The 22,811-nt window shown below is 46.8% G+C and overlaps 1 long non-coding RNA gene across 3 annotated transcripts in view; it reads left to right on the top strand.

Moving 5' to 3' along the window:
- The window catches only part of LOC112543642 (uncharacterized), a 91,244-nt gene that overhangs the window by 57,947 nt on the left and 10,486 nt on the right, over positions 1–22,811 (top strand). The window contains exons 1-2 of one of the 3 annotated variants that reach the window (XR_012905649.1): positions 9,694–10,044; positions 10,166–10,282. The exons of 1 other annotated variant lie outside the window; for it this stretch is intronic. This is a non-coding gene — a long non-coding RNA (uncharacterized LOC112543642). Of the gene's footprint in view, positions 1–9,693; positions 10,045–10,165; positions 10,283–21,363; positions 22,568–22,811 lie in introns of those variants that run through there. One more of the 3 variants, XR_012905648.1, reaches the window with a different exon arrangement.

The following is a 22,811-nucleotide window of genomic DNA, read 5'->3' as shown; positions in this document are numbered from 1 at the left end:
TCCCATTTGCTTTTTTCCCAGTTCAAACAAGACACAAGTCAGACTCAGTAAACACATTTCAACTTTTTTCAGCTCACTTAGGATCCTCACATGGAAATGGTTTCCAGGAATTAGGTAACCTGAAAAGTAAAGGAATCCTCTAGCTAGGCATTTATTATATAATACTTTAAACAAAATGTATGCTTTCCACCTGGGAGAACCCAGACCTGCTCCAGGATCGCCATTTTAAGTTGCCATTATTATACCATACAAATGACGAAAAGCAAATATTAATTATTGAATTATGCTTTAGGAGAGACATTATAGGATGCTATTACAACCTTTCCTTTCAGGCATAGAAATGATTTCTTCATGTAATAGCTACTCCCTGGTGGTTCTTTTATGCATTTCCATTTGCTGCAGTTGCTGGAAAATCATTGGCTTCACAACCATTTGCTTTGACATTGTTGTATGGCTGCCTGCAACAGTGAATCAATACACTGGGAATTCCTATTTCAGTAGGTTGTAATGTAGTCCTGAGCTGTTGAGCATTATGCATTAATTTGGTTTCAGTGGGCCTGAAAATATCATTTCCACCCTGCTTGCCTTTGGAAACCCTGGTAACCAATTTTCCTAGTTAGTTAAAATCTATAAGGCCAGTATACATAACTTATGGGGCAGATGAGCATAGTTCATATAACAGCATTTGTATCTGTTTGTAAGGATGTAAAAAATGGTTACTATTTAACTACATGGATGCAAAGATTTGGCTGTAGACCTTTCCCACACCCTTCAGATACCAAGATGTTTCCTTAGGTTGAAGATCTTCAGGGAAGATACATTGTATATATTTGAATAGCACAATTGGATCCCAATCCAGACTGGGGCTTCTGGACACTCTAGGAATATAAATATTGAACAATTGTAATTACACAGCACTACAGGACATGGTAGCTTTCTGGAGATTTAATTTGAGGAAGCATGGAGGCAGTGGCCAATAGATTCAGACCTAAAATGAATCAGAGCTTGTAAAAAGAATATGTATCTCTGCCACTTCCATTTCAAGAGATTGCTGTCTTCAGGAAATGGGCTGGAGAGAAGGATCTGTGAGCAGAGATGGAGCTACCAGATATTTTAAAAAGCCAAAAGGTAAAACCTTACTGAATGTTGGAGGTTTATGATTACCGATCTAGACATATTTGTCTGAGGAGACTGGTAATTTTAGCTAATCTGATATTGGTTTGTATTGGGACAGTACTGAAAGACACCAGTCAGTCACCTTGTGCAACACACTGTACAAATGGGCTGTGTCTAGATTGCAGGTTTTTTTTTTGAAAAAAGTAGCCTTTTTTCGAAAAAACTTCACCTGCGTCTAGACTACAGCCACGTTCTTTCAAAATTAAATTGAAAGAACGCGGCTTTTCTTTCGATGGCGGTACTCCTCATTTCACGAGGAAGAACGCCTTTTTTGATGGAGATCCATCGAAAATAAGTGTGTGTGGATGCGGGGAGGCCTTTTTTTCGAAAATAATGGCCTCCAGGAAGAAGCCCTGGTGGACAATCTGGGGCAAGCCTTGCATGTCTCTGGTTCCTGCCTGCAGCCATTTTTAAAGGGACAGTCACCCTCACAGCCACTTGTGGCAGCAAAGCAGCCAGAGCACATGGCTGTTCAAGTGCAGCCATGTCCCAGCCCCAAGACCCTCCTGGCCCTTCCAGAGAGCCTTCTGGGGACCCAACCAGGGGCTCCAAATGCCGGGCACCGGCATGGTCTGGGCCAGAGCTCAAGACACTTCTCAAGCTCTGGTCAGAGGAGGAGGCCTTACAAGCCCTGAACACCAGGCGGCGAAATGTGGACATTTTTGGCTGCATGGCAGAGGCCCTGGCCCAGAGACAGTAGCACCCCCGCACCCAGGACCAGGTGCGCTCTACAGTTAAGGAGCTGTGCCAAGGCTATGTGAAGGCCAGGGAGGAGAGCTCCTGTTCTGGGGCAGCCCCCGCTCCTGCCCCTATTATTCAGAGCTGGACCAGATCCTGGGTGGTGGCGAAGCACGCACACCATTGCGTCTTGTCCAGTCTGGCTTGGGGGACCCTGTGGTGAACGCGCCAGAGCAGGACCCAGAACAGTCCAGGGAGTCTGGAGACTGGAAGATGGTGCCGGAAAAGGACAGCGAGGAGATGGTGACCCTCACTCTGGAGCCAGTCACCCAGACCCCAGAGGCCTCCCAGGTGTCATCTGATGGCGGAGACGAAGCAGCAGGTGAGTTCAGAGAGGTCATATAACACACGGGGGAGGGGAGGTGGGTGCACAGTGGGTGATGCACAAGGGAAAGCTGTTATGCTCACCATGGACATCCTGCAGCTGGCTGTGCATGTGCCAACATGTTCAGCGGTACAGTGTGACACATGGGGGTGCGCCACGTGGTGGCATAAACCAAGTCTGGAACACACCCAGGTGGGTTGTCAGTGTGAGGTTCCATTGGCACTTCGGGACCCCTGTGATGCTCAGGCTGATGCCCAGGTCACACATGGTATTACCTTCAGAATGTCTGAGTCCCCTGTCTGAAGGAGAGGGCATGCCCTTTTGGACAGCTCTTGCACACATGACTGATTGTGATAGAAATGTAGCCGTGTTAGTCTGATCTGAGGAAGTGGGTCTGGCCCACGAAAGCTCATCACCTAATAAACCATCTTGTTAGTCTTTTAAGTGCTACATAGTCCAGTTTTTTATGACTGATTATGTCTTCCTCTTTTCCTCCACAGCCGGACCAGCCATGCAAGAGGGCCGCAGCACCCTAGCCCCACCTCCATCTCAGGGACATGGGAGCCGCAGACACAGGCATGTCTGTGCAGTCATCCTGAGGCAGCATGTGGCGGCCGTGCAGGAGCTCAACACCATCCTGCAAGAGAGGGCAGAGGCATGATCGGCTGATGGAGGAGCTTGTCCAGCAGGGCACGTCCCTGTGTGCCACTCTCAGGGAGATCTGTGGCTTGCCTGCTCCTGTGCCTGGTCCTGCTCCTCCAGCACCCCATGACCCCACGCCACCAAACCCCCCTTCCACAGCACCATCCCTTTCCCCCCTTGTATCTCCCTCTCCCCCAGCCCACCCACTCCCTCTCTCCCCCTGGCCCTCCTTTCCCCCAGCCCCTCTCTCCCTCTGGCCCTCCTCTCCCCCAGGCCTCCCAGTCCCAAGTGCACCTACCCTCTGTTGTCCAGCCAACGGACAGTCGTCCCACCTGATCCCGTGGCCATGGTGGACCCCGAACACAAGGCACAAGTAGGAGACTGCGAGCAGGCAAGCACCGTGCAACCTGATCCCCTTCCCCCCTCCAGGTTTCAAGCACTCCCATCATCCCAGTTAAATAACAAGCACTATGTTAAAGAAAATGTTTATTGTACATAGTTTGTCATGAAAGTATATTTTCTCCATCAAAAATCAACAAAAGCTTTTTTATGTTTGTAACAGTTATACATTCTTTCAGTTACTGATATTTATAACAATAAAACAGAACTTATTCTTTTGAGACAAACCCTGGTGTTTATTATTTCTACAAACAGGGTCAGGATATGGGTTGAGGAGGGAAGCTTGTATTGGGCCAGGGCCAAGCCCCCAGACCAGAAGCCCCTCAGGAGAGTCAGTGGCCTCCAATAGAGAATCACTCCCGTAGGGCCTCCCGGATGCGAACAGCAGACCGGTGAGCCTGGCGGATGGCAGCTGTCCGGGGCTGGGCAAAGTGCCTCTCCTAACAATCAGCACCTGTACCCCATCCTGGTAGGAAGGCCTCCCCTTTTCTCTCCACCAGGTTATGGAGAACGCAACACTCCCCCTCAGGGATGTTGCACTCCCCCGTGTCTAGCAGTGTGAGCAAGCACCAGAATCTCCCTTTTAAATGTCCGAACGCACATTCCACCTGGTTGCGAGCCCGGTTAAGATGAGCATTAAACTGCTCCTTGCTTGCATTCAGGTGGCCGATGTAGGGCTTCATCAGCCACGGAATCAGGGGGTAGGCGGCATCAGCCACTATGTGCACATCCCCAACCCCAAAGTCGTGATGAGGGAAAAGTGTTCCTGCCTGAAGCCTCTGGTAGAGGTACGAGTTCCTGAAGATGCGGGCATCATGTGCCCGCCCTGATCACCCAACACAAATGTCAGTAAACTGGCCACGATGGTCGACCAGGGCCTGGAGGACCATTGAAAAGTAGCCCTTTCTGTTAATGAATTGGGCTGCACAATGGGGCGGTGCATGGATTGGAATGTGTGTCCCATCGAGCGCTCCTCCACAATTCGGGAACCCAAGAGCAGCAAAGCCGGCCACAACGCTGTTCAGATCTGCTAGACGGACGAGCCTGTTCAGCAGCTCAGAATTGATGGCCCTCACCACCTGCAGAAAGAGACAGACAACAAAATTTTAGAAGGGGTGCCTTATCTCTTAGGAGGAGAACCCACCATCCACCTTCCCTCTCAAATACCCCGGGAATCCCTTCCTCAGAACTCTACCCCCTCCCAGCAGCTCAGGGTGAGTGGAGGAGCTCACTCCCACTCCCACTCCACTTTGCCCTTTCCTGACAGTCTCCCTCCTCCTCCCAAAACTGTGACTGTCCCCAGACAATGACTTACCTCCATCAGGATGGATCCAACAGTAGACCTGCCCACTCCAAATTGGTGTCCCATGGAGCGGTAGCTGTCAGGGGTGGCCAGCTTCCAGAGGGCAATAGCGACCCTCTTTTCCAGGGGGATAGCGGGCCACAGGTGGGTGTCCTGCCGGGGCGAGCCAGGTACACAGCTCCTGGAAAGTGGTCTTCTGCATCCGGAAGTTGCGGAGCCACTCTTGGTCATCCCAGAGCTCCATAACGAGCCTGTCCCACCAGTCAGAGTCAAGCCTCCAAAAACACCTGTCCACAAAGAAGTTTGGAGGCAAGGGCAGTGGGGCTGCTTGACGGACAATCCCTTCACACCTCTGGTCTGGGTCCAAATGGGGAAGCAGCCTCATGACTGTGTCATGCAGATGCAGCAACACTTGCAGTATGATGGCATGGGGCCATCACCTGCCCAGGGGCAGCTCTGGCTCCATGCCAAAAAAAGGGACTAAAACAGAAAAACCTCCAAACAAAAAACCTGCTGGGGTATCCCAGGAAGCTGGGCACTCCAAACAAGCACTGCACTACCTTGCTTATCTCCTAGAGGGACAGCAAAGGCAGCTGCAGGAGCAGAGCAATGGGTGTTCAGGGGCGTCCCTTTAACCACGCGTCTCTGCAAAGGGCAGGCAGCAGCACCCGGAAGGAAATGCTGCCCCCATACCTTGGCAGAAGCGGTTCCGGGTGGCTTTTTCTTTCGAAAGAGCGTCCAGCAGTCAGGACGCTCTTTTTCAAAAAAAGCGGATCGATTTTCCGATCCACGTGTTGTAGTCTAGACGCTCTTTTTCGAAAGAGGCTTTTTTGGAAGTATCTTTTAAAAATGCCTCTTTTGAAAGAGGTTTGCAGTCTAGATGTAGCCACGGTGTGAGGAACAGCATCTGTCCCAGGTGACAGTCTAAGAGATATGTTGTGTCTGGATATATTGGGTTAAACAGGATGAATGACAACACTTGGGTGCAGTATTACCAACCCAAATGTTCAAAAATCATGAGACTGTTCCCCAGAACCATGAGACTGGTCTAAATAAAAATTCATTAGATTAAAAAAATATATTTTAATACCTTCTAGTTTTCAAGCTTTTGAGGTGCACCAAATACTTATTTTTTAAATGAAAGTTTGAGATCTCTAAATAGTCACATGACTTCAGAAGCGAAGGCTTAAGGAAACCACAGTTACACTGTTTATTGTAGTGATAGAAATGTAGCCGTGTTAGTCTGGGGTAGCTGAAGCAAAATGCAGGACAATGTAGCACTTTAAAGACTAACAAGATGGTATATTAGATGATGAGCTTTCTTGGGCCAGACCCACTTCCTCAGATCAAATAGTGGAAGAAAGTAGTCACAACCATATATACCAAAGGATACAATTAAAAAAATGAACAAATATGAAAAGGACAAATCACATTGCAGAACAGGAGGTGGATGCGGGGGGAGGGGGGGGAGGAAGGAAGGTAAGTGTCTGTGAATTGATGATATTAGAGGTGGGGAGAGTGGGATGTTTGTGAGTTAATGGTATTAGAGGTGATAATTAGGGAAACTATCTTGGTAATGGGTATGATAGTTCAAATGTTTGTTCAGTCCTTTTTGGAAAGTGTCGAATTTTAACATGAATGACAGTTCAGAGGATTCCCTTTCAAGAGCAGATGTAAAAGGTCTTTGTAGCAGAATGCAGGTGGTTAAGTCATTGAGAGAGTGTCCTTTCTGGTTAAAATGGCAAGAAACTGTTTTTTCTTTGTGATCTTGTCTGATATCTGTTTTGTGGGCATTAATCCTTTGGCGAAGTGTCTGAGATGTTTGTCCACCTAACCTCAAGATGATTCTTACCAACCACCACAGGACATACCACACTAATACCAACCCTGGTACCTTCCCTTGCAACAAACCCTGTTGCCAGCTTTGTCCACATATTCATTCTGCTGATACCATTATTGGACCTAACCAAGTGAGTTATAAGATCAAGAACATATATTCCTGCGCATCCAGAAATATAATCTATGCTATCATGTGCCGAAAGTGTCCGTCTGCTATGTACATTGGACATTTTGCTTCACTGTTTATTGTGAAACTAACAATAAAACTGCAAGAGTTAGAAACACTATAAACACTGCATGAGCAGTTGTTGCCTTTGAAATAGGGGAGAAAAGACAATGCACAAAGCAAGCAAAGACATACGTTTTCTGTGGGGATACAGGTTGGTGTAATTGAAGGCTCAGTTTAAAGTAAAGTGAGTAAAGCCCTATAGAGATAGAGGTGAATAATAGCATGTGTAGACTGCTAAGAAATGAATGCAGCCTGAAAAAGCAATTTTGGTATAATAAACAGTGAACCAAAGAAAAAAGCAGTTGATTCAAAATTCCTTCACAGAGAAAACTGCAACATTACTGTTTTCAGAGATCTGCCATCTGGAATCACAAGCTACCATGTCATTTTTAATAAGACATAGTTAGATTTAACCCACACAAGGACACTCTGAATTAGAAGAAACCATATTATTCCCAGTTCTCTAAAAAGTTCCCTTCACACATGGTTTTGTTTCCAGTGAGAATTAAAGTAAGTAGAAATTCCCAAACATGAAGCATGACATTCTTTCCCCTTCTGGTCACACCATTCTGTCCTGTGCCTGGATCAGAAATAAACTGAGATATGTTCCTTCCTATCAAGAAAACGAATCCAGATTACTTGCCTCTTCTTTTTTTCAGGAAGGTTTCTTCATGAAGACCCTGTTGGTAGAAAAAGTCACAGAGGAGAAGGAAGAGGACAAAACATTTCATTCCTCATTGCTTTATGATATAGTGATAGCAAGTTGAGTTGCTTACAAGAAGCATCAGGGGGTAGCCTACTTTCTCTCTTCTGGTAATATTTTGAGGAAAACACCTTCCTCCCCCAAAGAGGCAACATGGCAGAGTTGTTCAGGGGGGGAATTTGAGCTAAGCCACTTTCCCTGTAGCTATGCCCAATAGTCAAGGAGTGTGTGAGGACAACGGCAAATCCTTATCCCCCTCTTCAAGGGCAGAGGAGAGATTGGAAGGTGCCTTTAAGATTAGAGCTGGTCAGATTATTTTCTCCCAGAGAAAATATTTTATTTTTCAGGATTTGGAAATGCTGTTGTAGTGCCTTACAGGAGTTGTAGCTAGGGTTACCTCTGTGCTCCCGTATTCTGCTCTATGAGCCATGCTACACTGCATCTCCCATGATGCAGCAGTCTCCCTTCTGGCTGAACTGTTGCCATTTCCACTGTGCATCCTGGAAGGTTCAGTTCAGCTGTGGAACCTGCCCTCGAGAGGAAAATTGGAGTTTGAGGCATCTGAACAACAACTCCTATGACATGCTGCTGAACTGAAATGTTTAGATTTCACCCAAATTTTTTTCAGGTGGTGATTTTTTTTTTGTCAAAATGTCAAACATTTCATTAGAGACCAAACACATGGTGAGAAAAATTAGTTATGTTGGAAACCCAATGTTCCACTGACAAAACATTTGGATAAGAATTTTTTGACCAGGCCTACTTCTTACTGTCTCTAGTCTCAGGGTTGCAGGGTGGGGAGGGAACTACTATGACAGCAGCAGGATGAAACACCCACTTTCCTCATTCCACCGAAACAAAATGAATAATGACAGCATGGAAGACATCAGTTCTGGGAACTCAGTGGCAGAGTTCCCAGTCTTGAATGCTGAGCTGCCATCTCCCTGCTGCTACAGCTGCAGAGCTGGTGAGGGGAACTCTCCATGAGTTTCCTTCCCAGAAGCCCTTTTGAGCTGCTTCTCAGGAAAGAGCAGGAGATGGAGCCTGGGACTCTCCTTTCTCAGGAGGTTCTGGGTTTGGCACACAGCCCTATAAACATCCTTCTTTGTCAAACACCAACCCTTAAACAACTTCCAGTCATGATAGTCACATATCTATTTGATCAATGCCAGAACATTGCTTCTCAAAGTATTTTCTGGTAAAGGCAGTCATCCAAAGTCAGTGACAAGAAACGACAGGCCTCCGGTATTATATAGTGGACCAAATCCTAAGGCAATTGACATGCTTCCAAAAATTCCAAAAGAAGCTTAAAAGCTGAGAATCTGCTGCATGGCAGAGAAAGCAGCGAAAACCCTGTGCATGCTACACAGGTCTCTGACAGATCTCTACAGTTTATCATGGAGGGGAGACCATAGGCACGGTGAGTGATTTTCAGGCCATGTGTACATTAGGGAAGTATTTCAAAATGACTAAATTCAACACAACACCCGATTTAACAAATTCAAAGTAGTGTGTCCACACTACGGGAAAGCCTCAAAATTAGTCTGAGGCAGGCTTGGACTAATACGGATGCTCTACCTCTGACTTAGAGGCCCAGGAAGCACTGGAGAGTAATTAGAATTACTCTGGAGAGTAACTATTTTAAAAAGTGGCATTGGAGCATCCACACTACTGTTATTTCAAAATAATTATTTCAGAATTAGCATTCCTCCTGATGAAAAACAGGAGTACAGATTTCAAATTCCACAGCCCAAAATAACAGGGCTCATAGTCTGGATGCTCCTCTTATAAATTTGACCTTGGGGGAGGCGAGGGAGCATTATTTCAAAATAAAGTCCTAGTGTAGACCAGGGCTCATGGGTATGGCTAATTAGACTGCAACTGATGTAAGTCCCAATACTGTCAACATCAGATGTTCAAAATCATTGTTCTTCTACAGGTTGAACCTCTCTGGTCCGGCACCCTCAATTCCAAATAAGGGAATTTGTTGGATCAGGAGAGGTCAATTCTGGCTCCCAGGGTATATCTATACTACAGCGTTATTTTGAAATATCTTATTTCGAAATAGTTAATTTGAAATAAGTTATTTTGAAATAACGCGTCTACACACAAAATGCATTTCAAAATAGCATTTTGCTATTTCGGAATAGTGCGTTTACACTGATTGGACGCTGAATCGCATTTAAGGGCAGCTGAAACCAGTTCCAGCAGGGCATCAGGTCAGTAGTTGCTTTGTGTGGATGCTGCCTGAGGCTATCTGAGGCTTGTGCTTAAAGGGACTCCCTGCCCCCCCACCCCCAGACAGCCGGTTCTCAGGTTTTCCTGCTTGCTTGGCATTTTTTTTCTCTGAGTGATTTAGTTGCCCTGACTCGGGACACCACAGCACTCAGCACCATGTAGCCAGAGCTGCCTCTGGGCACTCTGGTGCTCATTTTGGATGTCTTGCTGCAAGCCTGGCAGCAAGTGCTGGAGACTGCCTGGCAGCTTCTGCGGCAAGCCTGACCCTCAGGTCCTCTTCCAGACCCCCCTGGGAGCTGTGGGGGAGCAGCGGCTGGACGCCAGCATGCCCCGCCGCATCTGGCATCTGGACACCAGAAGCGACTGGTGGGACCACATCATCCTGGAGTGCTGGGGAGACCAACAGTGGACCCAGAACTTCAGGATGAAGAAGAACACCTTCCTCGAGCTCTGTGAGTGACTTGCCCCTGCTCTGCGGTGATGGGACATGCACATGGGAGGGGGAGCAGGAGTGGGAGGAGGAGCAATAGATGGAGTGGCAGCAGGCAGCAATCTCTGCACCATGTTCTGCAGGTCGTCGTGGATGGCATGGAACTGGTCATGCAGCTCCTGCAAGCTCTCCCGCCATACCTGGAGGTCTTCCTGCACCCAGTGCTCCTGGCTGTGGACCTGCCTTTGAAGAAACCCCAGGTGCTGCCGCTGGTATCTCTCCTGGTTCCGAGTGAGCCTGCTGGCTTGAGTGCAGGAGGATGTCCTGGGTGGGGTGGTGCATCCTGCACTCGCAGCTGATGCAGCTGTGGAGAAACCAGAGAGGTGGTCAGTTATTCCTGGGGACATAGTGGATGAAGCCCAGCCCCCCTCTGCAAGGTGAGGACAGCAGGTCTCCGCACCATCATGTCCTGCTATCTCCAGGAGTGTGAGCTGGCCTGGGACTGTACCCATGCCCCTGTGCTATATGTAGTGTGGGTGTTGGGGGAGGGCGGGAAGGATGTGCCCTGCCTCTGCGTAGAGGGGGCTTATGGAGGGAGGGCAGTGTGCAGTGTCCTTCTCCGGGGTACGGAGCATGTCATGTGCCTTCATACATACATGTGTGTGGGTAACAGGCCAGGGCCTGTGTGGCAGTCAGCTGGGGCCACATGCCCTGGCTGGCACGACACAAGCACAGGTTGCTGCATGCTCCATGGTCAGCAAGGCCCATACACGCGATCCCTGAGCTCCCTCTCCCCCCCCTTAGCCCCGCCTAAGGGGACAGTGATGGCACTCATATGTTGTTGCCTCCCCGGCCTTGGAAGACAGCGATGATATTGCCGTTGGTATGCCTCGGGGGTTCAGGGTGAGTGCCACGCTTCCTCCAGGCTCCTGTGACTCCTGCTCGTCGTCCTCCTCCTCCTCCTCCTCCATGCCCTGCTCAGGGCCCTCTGCCCCAGGGTTGATGACCACCTGAGGGGCAGGGACCCTCTGGTCCCCCAAGATGCGGTCCAGGGCCTCAAAGAAAGGTATCTAGGGGTCATAGTGGACCACAAGTTGAATATGAGTCGACAGTGTGATGCTGTTGCAAAAAAAGCAAATATGATTCTAGGTTGTATCAACAGGTGTGTTGTAAGCAAAACTCGTGAAGTCATTCTGCCGCTCTACTCTGCACTAGTTAGGCCTCAGCTGGAGTACTGTGTCCAGTTCTGGGCACCACATTTCAAGAAAGATGTGGAGAAATTGGAAAGGGTACAGAGAAGAGCGACAAGAATGATTAAAGATTTAGAGAACATGACCTATGAAGCCAGGCTTCATGAACTGGGCTTGTTTAGTTTGGAAAAAAGAAGATTAAGGGGGGACATGATAGCGGTTTTCAAATATCTAAAAGGGTGTCACAGGGAGGAAGGAGAAAATGTGTTCCTCTTGGTTTCTGAGGACAGGACAAGGAGTAATGGGCTTAAAGTGCAGCAGGGGAGGTTTAGATTGGACATTAGGAAAAAATTCCTAACTGTCAGGGTGGTCAAATATTGGAATAAATTGCCAAGGGAGGTGGTGGAATCTCCCTCTCTGGAGATATTTAAGAACAGGTTAGATAGACATCTGTCAGGGATGGTGTAGACGGAGCGTGGTCCTGCCTTGAGGGCGGGGGGCTGGACTCGATGACCTCTTGAGGTCCCTTCCAGTCCTATTATTCTATGATTCTATGAAAGTAGGGGAAAGAGTCTGGGTCTGCCCCTGATTGGGAGCTGCCCCTTGAGGCCCTGGCATAGGCCTGCCTCAGCTCTTTTATCTTCATGCGCACCTGCTCCTGGTTGCGCTTGTGGCCTTTGGTGGCCAGGCTGTCAGCCACCCGTCTGTAGACGGCTGCGTTCCTGCATTTAGTGCAGGAAACCCCCAAACCTCAATGAGCTCCAGACATACCCCCACTGCTCATCTCTGCTCCCAGCCAGTTTTCTCCCCACCCAGCCCCTGACTCCCCAGACCGGCTGCTGCTGCCCATCCCATTTGGACTGCCTGCCCCAGCGAGGCTGCTATGGCTACCATCCCCAGCCAGGCTGCCGGCCACGCTGCAGCTGCTGTCCCCAGTGGTGCTATCCCTGTTGCCACTGTCCATAGAGCAGCCATCCATGGCAGGACTGCCTGCCCCAGCTGGACTCCTGTCACTATTAGGGCTCCTGGCCACAGACCCTCCTGTCACCTGACTCCTGACCATCAGGGCTCTCTGGCTGCTGGACCAGAGAATCCTTGATTTTAGAGGTTCGACCTGTATTTTATGATGCCAAAAAGTTCTGTAGCTTTCATCATATCATAATAGATTTTAAATTTTGCAGTCTAAATGACAAGTCATATGGGAAAAGAGCTATAACATACAAAGAGAGTGAACAGTGTGGTGATGTTCACTGGCATTGCAATCAGTCTAATGTTTCTTGCTAGCATAAAGACATTTTAGGTATGACAATATATTCCTGTCACGATTTCAGAATGAATTTAAAAATATTTTTAAAAGAATAATTTAAACCCACACTCCCAAAAATTTATTAATATCCACCTGGTTGATTGCTTCACAGTCCTGATTGTACATTCAGCTTCTCTATCATAGCTGTGAGATGGTATTTTTTGGCTGATTGCCAGGTGGTTGGTTTGTTAATAGGTCTATCCATTTGTTTGGTTGTTGGTTTTTTTTTTTTTTTTTACGGTATATTTTATTTCCATTTAAAAAATCACAACATGTATTTCTATCCCGAAAAATATAAATTGGATTTCTTATTTAACACTGTTAATGAATGCCACTAGATGGTTACCCTTGTTAATAGTCCTTTAATTTTGTAATGAATATTTGATTAGCTGCCTGACAGCAGTGAAGCTTAAACCATAAGGGCTGATATTTCATAATGATTTTATTCTAAATGAAAAATGGGTCTTTTTAATATGAAGTGTGGTAAAAGTTCTAAACAAAAATGAGACTAGCTGGTGATTCACAGTGTGCTGTCTTTACATTTGACTGATGCACTGGATAATGCATCATTCAAAATTCTTCTGTGTCAACATTCATTCAGTAGGGTAGCTTGAAGGCATAGCAATAGTGTTGACCTATTTGGAGAACATACTTTGGCCATTTTGGGCGGTGGCACTAAAACATATCACAGAACTATTGTAGCAAGACAAAGGTGAATGACACCATTCAGTAAATGATAGCATTTCTTGATGATGATTCCCACAGAGATGTTGCATTTGTTTTCCCAACCCAGAAAACAACTAATCATGATAGTCAGGACACTCTCCATAGAACAACGTGTTCTGTAGAACAAACGCTTGATTACTTTATGATGATGTTAGGTTCAGCTTGTGTCAGATTGGCTTTCAGATATATTTATAGGTAAGTTAAGTTGTGCATAAAAAGTCTGCATGTTCTTGTCATAGTCATACATTCTGAAGCCAAAAAAGCATGATGTTATTGTCTAGTCTGACCTCCTGTATAATACGGGCCATAGAATTACCCCAAATTAATTTCTGTTTGAATTAGGGCACTTACAAAGAAGAGCCAGTCTTGATTTAAAAATTAACAGTGATGAAGACACCACTAAAACCTTTAGTCAATTGTTACAATGATTAGTTACCTCATTGTTAAAAATGTATCTTATTTCTAATCTGAATTAGGGATGTAATAGGATAACCATTTACACAGTTAACTAATAAGCCCACAGAGCCTGTTCCCGGCACACACCAGCTGAATCAGATGCAGCAGTGCAGGGGTGTAGCTGGCTTCCTGGGAGCAGGGAGCAGGCAGGTACCAGTACACACTCAGAGCTGGCTTTTAAACTGGTTCCCATCACACCCCGCCTCCTAGAGAGCTGGCTGCTGCTCAGTGCTATAGTTTGTGTAATTGTGTAACTATTTTCAGCAGTTACACACTTACCCAATTACCTGCTTTTTAACATCCCTAATCTGAATTCATAGAATCATAGAATAATAGGACTGGAAGGGACCTCAAGAGGTCATCGAGTCCAGCCCCCCGCCCTCAAGGCAGGACCACGCTCCGTCTACACCATCCCTGACAGATGTCTATCTAACCTGTTCTTAAATATCTCCAGAGAGGGAGATTCCACCACCTCCCTTGGCAATTTATTCCAATATTTGACCACCCTGACAGTTAGGAATTTTTTCCTAATGTCCAATCTAAACCTCCCCTGCTGCACTTTAAGCCCATTACTCCTTGTCCTGTCCTCAGAAACCAAGAGGAACAAATTTTCTCCTTCCTCCTTGTGATACCCTTTTAGATATTTGAAAACCGCTATCATGTCCCCCCTTAATCTTCTTTTTTCCAAACTAAACAAGCCCAGTTCATGAAGCCTGGCTTCATAGGTCATGTTCTCTAAGCCTTTAATCATTCTTGTCGCTCTTCTCTGTACCCTTTCCAATTTCTCCACATCTTTCTTGAAATGTGGCGCCCAGAACTGGACACAGTACTCCAGCTGAGGTCTAACTAGTGCAGAGTAGAGCGGCAGAATGACTTCACGAGTTTTGCTTACAACACACCTGTTGATACAACCTAAAATCATATTTGCTTCTTTTGCAACAGCATCACACAATTGTCTAGCTTCAGCTTCTAGTCATCGTTTCTTGTTATAACTTTGTAGTACAGGCAGTCCCCAGGTTACGTACAAGATAGGGACTGTAGGTTTGTTCTTAAGTTGAATTTGTATGTAAGTCGGAACTGGTACATATTGTAGGGGAAACTCTAGCCAAACATTTCTCCAGAGCTCAGTTTCATTCTCCCACACCTCACTTCCCTCAGTCCTTTATTCTCAAGCTGAGGTGTCTGCTGAGAAAAGCCGCTCTGTGTCTCCCTCATCTGCTGGGGAGGAGGGCGCTAGCTTCACGTCTCCCTGGTCTGCTGGGGGGAAGCAGCTAGTGCGGGGTTGCCTCACCTCGTTTGTAAGTAGGGATCCGATGTAAGTCGGATCCATGTAACCCGGGGACTGCCTGTACTGCATCTCAAGACAAATCATAGAAGCCTGCATTAATATTATAGTCTTTCACTTTAATAGTTTTGGCTCCATTGTGCTGGCCAGTGTACACATGCACAGAATGTTAAGATATTTTCTGGTCTAAAGAATTTACAGTCTAAGGAATCATCACCTCCTTTCAGTTATAAAATAATAGATACACAAAAGTAAAAATTTAGACAGGGTGGTACTACACAAGTCCCATATATTCAGTGACCTTTTGAACAACCCCTTTTTGACAAGAATATAAGATGATGCCAAGTTCAGCCTATTTGTACACTGTTAGATTCTGCATTGTGCAGTATAAAGGAGTGCTTTGCTAGAGTCAACTTTTAATTCAAAGAAATTTTACTATTTAGTGTTGTTGCAAGACTTTTCAAGCTTGAGATCTACACGGAAAATAATAAAACCTATGTGTTCACTACAGCCCAGATCAATGCTCTTGAGATCGATCCACTGGCAGTTGATTTAGTTGGTCTAATTAAGACCCACCAAATTGACCAAAGATCATGCTACAGTTACCCTTCTACTCTGCCCTGGACAAAGAGAGTAAGGTAAGCTGATGAGAGAGTTTGACCCCCACTGCAGTTTAGACCCAGTAGAAACTCACCTGAAGTGCATTGACTAAGGTGTGTAGCTAAGGTCAATTTACCATAGTAGTGTAGATGCAGCCTTGAGTGATATGAGGCAGAAAATGCTTTGCTGTGTAACTTCTATTTAAATATCTTTACTTATAATTGCATCATGGATCCAAATTACTTTTTCAGTTTTGTTTCTGAGTTGCCAACTTGCCTAGGGGCCTCTGTGTTGGCCTCAAACTTTTCCTAATTGATGTGGTTTTTAAGATTTCTATCCTTTGCCTCCATATTTGTGGATTATTATATGAAGCTGATGCCTAGATTTATATCTCATCCTCAACATCTTTCTGCAGGAAACTTTATCATGTTACCTTTTCTGAGGGAATTAGAGGTCTCAGAGCACTCAAGAAAGCAAGATATAATAAAGATTGCATGTTCAAGAAAAAGTAGCTCATTTGAATTTTTTTAAGGCTTTGGCCATTATTTCCTTTTTTTTTTAAGTTGCCTTATAGTTAAGATTCCCTTTAATTCAGTTTCAAATCCTGATAGTTTTAGCATTACTATTATTTTAGTGTTGTTTCTATTCTTTTTATAGTAATTTATGGAGAACCAATCCCTGAAGAGTCTTGGTAGTCTACTCAATTAAAGGTGTATTAGTTACCCTCAGAAAGTCTCTCCTCAGTTTCCCTGTGTTGTATGGCTGCTCTTTATCTTGTAAATCTCTGTGTACAGTAAACTTCCGATAATCCGGATTATCAGATATGCCGGACTATCGGAAGGGGGGGGCTATGAGGGGTCTAGGGTGGAGTGGGGGGGATGCCACCCCAGGCCCCTCATAGCCCCCCCTTCCGATAGTCCGGCTCTGCCCCAGGTGTCCCCGATTCAGCCGCTGCTGGTCAGTTTCAGCAGCAGCTGAATCGGGACAGAGCAGCTGGGGTGCTGCAGGGGCAGTGCTACCGGACTAACCCAGCAGCACCCCAGCTGCTCTGCCCCAGGTGTCCCCAAGTCAGCCGCTGCTGAAACTGACCAGCGGCTGACTCCGGGAAGCCTGGGGCAGAGCAGCTCTGCCTCGGGCTTCCTGGTGTCAGCTGCTGGTCAGTTTCAGCGGCATCTGTATCAGGGACAGCTGGGGTGCTGTTGGGTTGGTCCCACAGCCCCGAGGGGCAGCGCTACGGGACCTACCAGCAGCACTCCAGCTGCTCTGCTCCCGGCTTCCCTGATTCAGCCGCTGGTCAGTTTCAGCAGCGGCTGAATCGGGGAAGCCGGGGGCAGAGTAGCTCCAATGGTCTGGCTGCCCGGAGCACTTCTGGGTTCCTGATGGTGTCAGACCATCAGGAGTGCCGGACCGTCAGATGCCGGACCAATGGAGTTTTACTGTACTTAGGAATCTGAACTCCTTCTGTGTACAAGTCTGGTGACTGAAATAATCTCCTTTGGGTGAAACAAACAGGGAAGAACAAGCCTGTTCGGCTGAAACACTCGCTGATTCAAAGTTTGGCACAAAACTGAAACTTTCTTGAGATTAAAATAGTTCAGTTAACTCTTCCTTCAGTTATTTTCATTTCCAAACATACTTCAATTACTTGGTGACAGCCAAAAATAGAAGAGAGTGAGCCAAAATGTTCATGCGTACCAACAGGGGTATATGTGTATGTAAAGGAGGCAGTTGCCCCGGGGCCTGGTGATTCAAAGAGGCCTAGGGTTCCCTGCCATTGCTGCTGTTACTGTGGCAGCAGTGGTGACTAGAGCCCTGGACCCTTTAAATTGCTGACAGAGCCCTGTACCGCATACTCTGTAGGGTTTTTAGGGCTGGAGGGAGGAGTGCTACCTCTGGCCAGCCAGGAAGGCTGGCTGCCCCTAGTCCTGCCCCTTCCATCTGAGGTCCCGCCCCTTTCAGGAGCACGGAGCTGGTCCTCCCTCTGCTTGCTCAAGGGCATTCCAAGGCTGTCAGCTCTCCTGAAAATGTTACAAGGAAAACTGTTCCTCTGAAACTTCCAGCCCACCTCTGAAGACCCAAAAGGTGCAAACATGGAATAGGAGAGCAAAGCTGGGATGCTCTTTGAGCTAAACCTCTGACAGTTCACTGAGATACCTCTTTGTCTGTCACTGATATTTCTAGGGTTCCCGTAATGCCAGTGTCTGAAATAATCTAGTCACTTCAGAGGGGATTCTGAAACTGCGGAAGGTGAAAATGTGAGCCCTGTGTTCAAGTTCAAGAAAGATGATCATTTTATATTTGAACCTTCCTCTTGCTGTCTAAGATTATCCTATGAACACCATCATAATGCTCACACATTGATTTATGGATGACAGGTATATGTATTCCATGCCTTGGAGATCACCATAGTAGATTACTGAAGTGTTCTGATTCTAGAACTTTCTGGTAAACACACATGCATAGGGAGCCCAGGAACAAAGAGGTCTGGCAGTGGGGCAGATGCACCAGAGGAGACACTGGCGACTCAGTGGGGAAGACCCTGTGTGTGTGGCGGGGAGGGGGAATGGGCGGTACAGCAGGGAGTTCTGGCCTCAGCAGCGGAGCTCTGGCCCTAGCCATGGAGCCAGGTGGCTGAGGACCATTGCCCCAGGTGCTGAGTTCTGGCCGTGGTACTCCGGCCCTGGCAGCAGCAGGGTGGGTGGCATCTAGAATGCCCCAGAGGGCTGGGACAGCAGCTGAGGCAGACTGGAGCCCTAACCCGGTGGCAGCCTGGGTCAGGTGCAGAGAGACTTCCCTGGTCAGCACGCCCTCTTGTTAGGGACTAGTCAGGCCCCTAGGGTGCCAGACCAATGAGGTCCAACCTGTACTCGTATTTATTGTTTAGAAAGTTTCGAAGAAAATGTCCTTTAATGTTGATCAGAGGCAACTTACATTTCTTGATTTTCATTTGCCTCCCCTCCAAAAAACCCCCCAACAAATGCTTTCACTTCCACAAATCATCTTGATCTGTGAGAACTGTTAAATCTCACCTCTGTTACATGTGGCAAATATAATACCATGACTTGGGGATTGGGAGTTCACTATTATTAAATGAAAGACAGTGTGCTTACTGATAGAGATGGTGCAAGTGTGCTCTTCTGCAGATTCACAAGTTGTAAAATTTTGTGGAGAACATTCAGTTTTGAACACTGGAAATGAATGATGTCTGTCCCCTTTGTTCCCCAGGTGCCTAGGAATAGCCTGAAATCTGTACACCTGAGCTATCTCCAGGTGACTAACTGTAGCATTTCCATCTTTAAGATCTTCCCTCTCTATTTGGTGCTCATGGTGCTTTTCGTTTTTTCCTTGGAATGACCCAGGAACATCCGTAACAGAAAGCCTTCTACCATGCTGACTAGGGATGTCAATGTGTAGACAAATTCATGATTAACCAAAAAGCTTAGGCTTATCCGTTAACCCTGTTGACTATACACATCCCCCCATCCCCTCCTACTCCCTGCCTCACTTGCTGCCTCTGTATCAGCTGGGCTGGGCTGTAACAAAAACATCAAACTCTTACAGGGGAGCCTCTGTGGTCCCCTTGGCAAGGTGGAGTGGAGCCCAGAAGGGGCGGGGCCTTAGGCAAAAGGGGCAGGACTAGGGCAGTCAGCCCTCAGAGCAGCATGGCACTCTGGCGGTGATTTAAAGAGCCCAGGGCTCTGACTGCTGCTGCTACTGTTCTGCCGCTGCCACAGTAGGAAGTGGCAATGGTTGGGAGCCCCAGGCCCCTTTGAATTGACAGCCCCAGGACAATTGCACCCTTTGTTCACCTTCCTCCGCAGTCAGCAGGCCTGATCCTTCATAGCTTATCCTGGCTGCCTTCCTTGAGGCCCCCTAGCTCCCTACCTTGCCTTTCCCACTTGCCTACTAGTGGCCTGCTTTTAAAGAGTATTTTTCACTATCTGATTTTTTTGATGCTGGGCGCCTGGAGTTCATACTGGAGTCAATGGGGGTTACAAATGTTCAGAGCCCTTTTAAATCAGATCATTACCTCTACGTTGACCTGTTGTGCCCTGCTCATTACCCCACGAGTGTCTGCTGGATCGAGGGTAAGCCCTCTGCGCCTTGTCACAGCTTCACATTTCCCAGCATTTATCAGCTTGGCTCTGAGTTGTTCAAACAGCAATGCTGAAGTTATCAGCAGAAAACAGTGCACTACGATTATGCTGATGTGTCCCCAGCGTGGAATCTAGCTTTGAACAAGCAGAGGCCTGACTTCTCCCCACCCAGCTAGTTTTTAACTGGTATGGCAAGTTGTTTAAAGTTTTTTTTTCCTAAATGAGCTCATCTGGTCTCCGGAGTAAATAATATGGCAAGAATGTCTGATTTTGCTTTTCTTCTTAAATTGCCTCACTCCCCAACTAGGGAAACAAGAAAGTTAGAGCAAAAAAAATCCCTGAATATTCTACCAACAAAACTGGTTACAATTGCATTGTAACCAGAACAAACCTTATCTTACTGACTTCATTCGAACAGGGATTTTTCAGTTATGCTTTTGTCAGATCTGGATTTGTAATCTCATGGTTGGCTCTAAATCAGTTTTGTTCTTTCTGAAGCAGAATAATAGTTTTTCCAATCACCAAATCCCAGTTCCTTCTTTTTATAGCTCTGGAGGAGAGGGATGCAGAGCCATCCTGGCTACATTCCAATCTTTGGGCTGCCAGGTGCCAGGCAAGTCTGCAGTATGATGTAAATCTTGCGCTAGCAGCTCACTGCCCTGGCTGGTCATTCCAACAGCTGGGGATCACTGGGACATAGAAATGGCCCAACCAGTGTCCCTTTTTGCTCATCATGCCCCTGTACAGACCAGAAGGGGGAAGGAATAAGAGCCATAATAGCAGGTCTACACCATCTATGCAAGAAGAATTCTCAAGGGGCCATTTCAAGTGGGTTATTGGATGCTGTAATGGACAGGAGGAGTGCTGATCAGCACCTGGTGACTAATCGGTTAAATTCATGTAGCTATCAAAGGTGTTGGCTGGGGAGTGGGAGAACCAATCAAGATACAGGGATGAAATTTGAATTTATAAGATTTCTTGCCTGCTTTCTTTGTGTGGAAAAGTTAAATCAGGAGTTGAGAGAGACAGAATGATTTAAACCCAGGCAGGACTACCATGCCTCAAAGGAATTCAGGGCATGAAAATGTACTGAATAAAGAGAAGATTGGAAGTTAGTAAAGGGGGAAAGTGAATCTAGTCGCATTCAGGGTATTTTTTCTCTATTTTGTGGTTTAATTTGAACTGCTCTGTATGAAACTATGCCTCCCCTCCCCATTTACCATCTTGCATTGTGCCCAGAGACTTTTCTGTGTTTTAATTTATTTTCCTTAGTTGTTCTGTAACATCTAGCAACCAAGTATACTTTATCAAGTTTATCTTTTGTTTTGTAATAAAAATCACTTTTTTTAAGTGGATGATTTGATTCTTGTGTCCTGGAAGGTACAGGAGGTCTGTCTGTCTGCTTCAGACTGAGAGATCAGGTACTAGAGACCGCAGCTTGTTTTTCTCTCTCCTTTTTCCAAGCTCTTTTAGGGCAAAACAGTTTGAAATAACCCTGGGAGGTGAGTTCAAGTGTTTATCCCTGGTTTTTAGGGATAAAAATCACTTGATGGTGACAGTGATTCCCAAAAAATCTGTGTTTTGTTATTCAGGGGGGAGTTTTTTTTTTTTTTTGTAACCAGTGCCTATAGCAGCAAAGATGGTTTTTTGTTTTAGCTTTTTGCAGGCCCCCATCTTCTGCTGTTGGAGTGCCAAAGTGGGGAACAGCCCTGACAGATGTTTTTCACCATCAGAGTGAAATCAATTGCTAAGCTTTTAAACAATGTAGAGTCAACATTAGGGATATTACAGAGTGTGTAATTGAATAGTTGTGTAATAACATCAAATTTTAGTGGTTACATGACTATTTCATAGTCCCCGGAGGTGGGCCGGCAGCCAGTGAGCTCCTGGCCCCACATTTGGAGAGTGCCCTGCAACCCCATGCTGCTATCTCTAAATCAGAGCTTTAAAGTCTGCAGGAGAAGGGGAGCAGTGTTTGTTTGAGTGTTTTTTTAGCAATTTTTCAATTCTATATAAATATCTGGATGCTTCAGGGCTTTCTTTTTATATATACACATAATACTGTTTCAAACTACATTTTGTTAAAGTATACTAGGGAACCTTTAGTGCACACCAGTAGGGGCTATATCATTGGGCTGCAACATTTAAAAGTACAAGATCACTTTTTGAATTGACACTTTTTGGAATGTTCATGTGACTGGGCACCCCCAGCCTGGTCCGGGGGGCTGGACAGCTTTTCGTCAAATTGGGTGATCTTGCCCTTCACATTGGGGTTTTTGCTGTATTTCCCTTCTCCTCAGGTGGGGGAAGGAAGAGGGGCCCGGGCCTGCCCTCACTCTAGGGCCCCAGCCCAGGGCCCTAAGGACTGAGACTGTGCACCAGTCTTGGTCCAGCTGATGGGGTTGTGCCCCTAAACGCGTCAGCCCACGGGCTGTTTCACCGCCCTGCCCTGGGCTACTTCCTTCCTCCCCCCTTCTCAGGGTAGTACGTACTCACGGGCTACGTCTACACTGGCCCCTTTTCCGAAAGGGGCATGTTAATTTCACAGGTCGTAATAGGGAAATCCGCGGGGGATTTAAATATCCCCCGCGGCATTTAAATAAAAATGTCCGCCGCTTTTTTCTGGCTTTTAGAAAAGCCAGAAAAGAGCGTCTACACTGGCCCCGATCCTCCGGAAAAAAGCCCTTTTCCAGAGGATCTCTTATTCCTACTTTAAAGCGTGTTCAAACAGGTGGGCATGGAGATGCCCGGGCATGAAGTAACATCACGGCCTGGGATTTTAAAACTGCTGGGTGCTGCATTGCACTGCGCCGCGTGGCTGAGTTGCGGTTTCGGAGGCTGGGGATGGAGTGCAGACTCCAGCCCTGCAAAGTGGAAGGCAGAAGGTAGCGGAAGGGGAAGGGCTGGGAGAGGAAGGGGCTTGTGTGGAGGGGCAGGGGGAAGGAAGGGGAAGGGGTGAAAGAGAAAGGGGCTTGTGCAGAAGGGGAGGGAGAAAACTAGGGGAAGGGCTGGGAGAGAAAGGGGCTTGTGCGGAGGGGGAGAGGAGAGGGGGAAGAAAGGGGAAGGCACCAAAGGGACAGGGTACAGGAGAGACAAATGACAGGGGGCCAAGTGCAGACAATGAGGAAA

This window comes from Pelodiscus sinensis, chromosome 8, assembly GCF_049634645.1.
Source record: "Pelodiscus sinensis isolate JC-2024 chromosome 8, ASM4963464v1, whole genome shotgun sequence".
Classification (NCBI taxonomy): domain Eukaryota; kingdom Metazoa; phylum Chordata; order Testudines; family Trionychidae; genus Pelodiscus; species Pelodiscus sinensis.
This window is presented reverse-complemented; position numbering and strand designations above follow the sequence as displayed.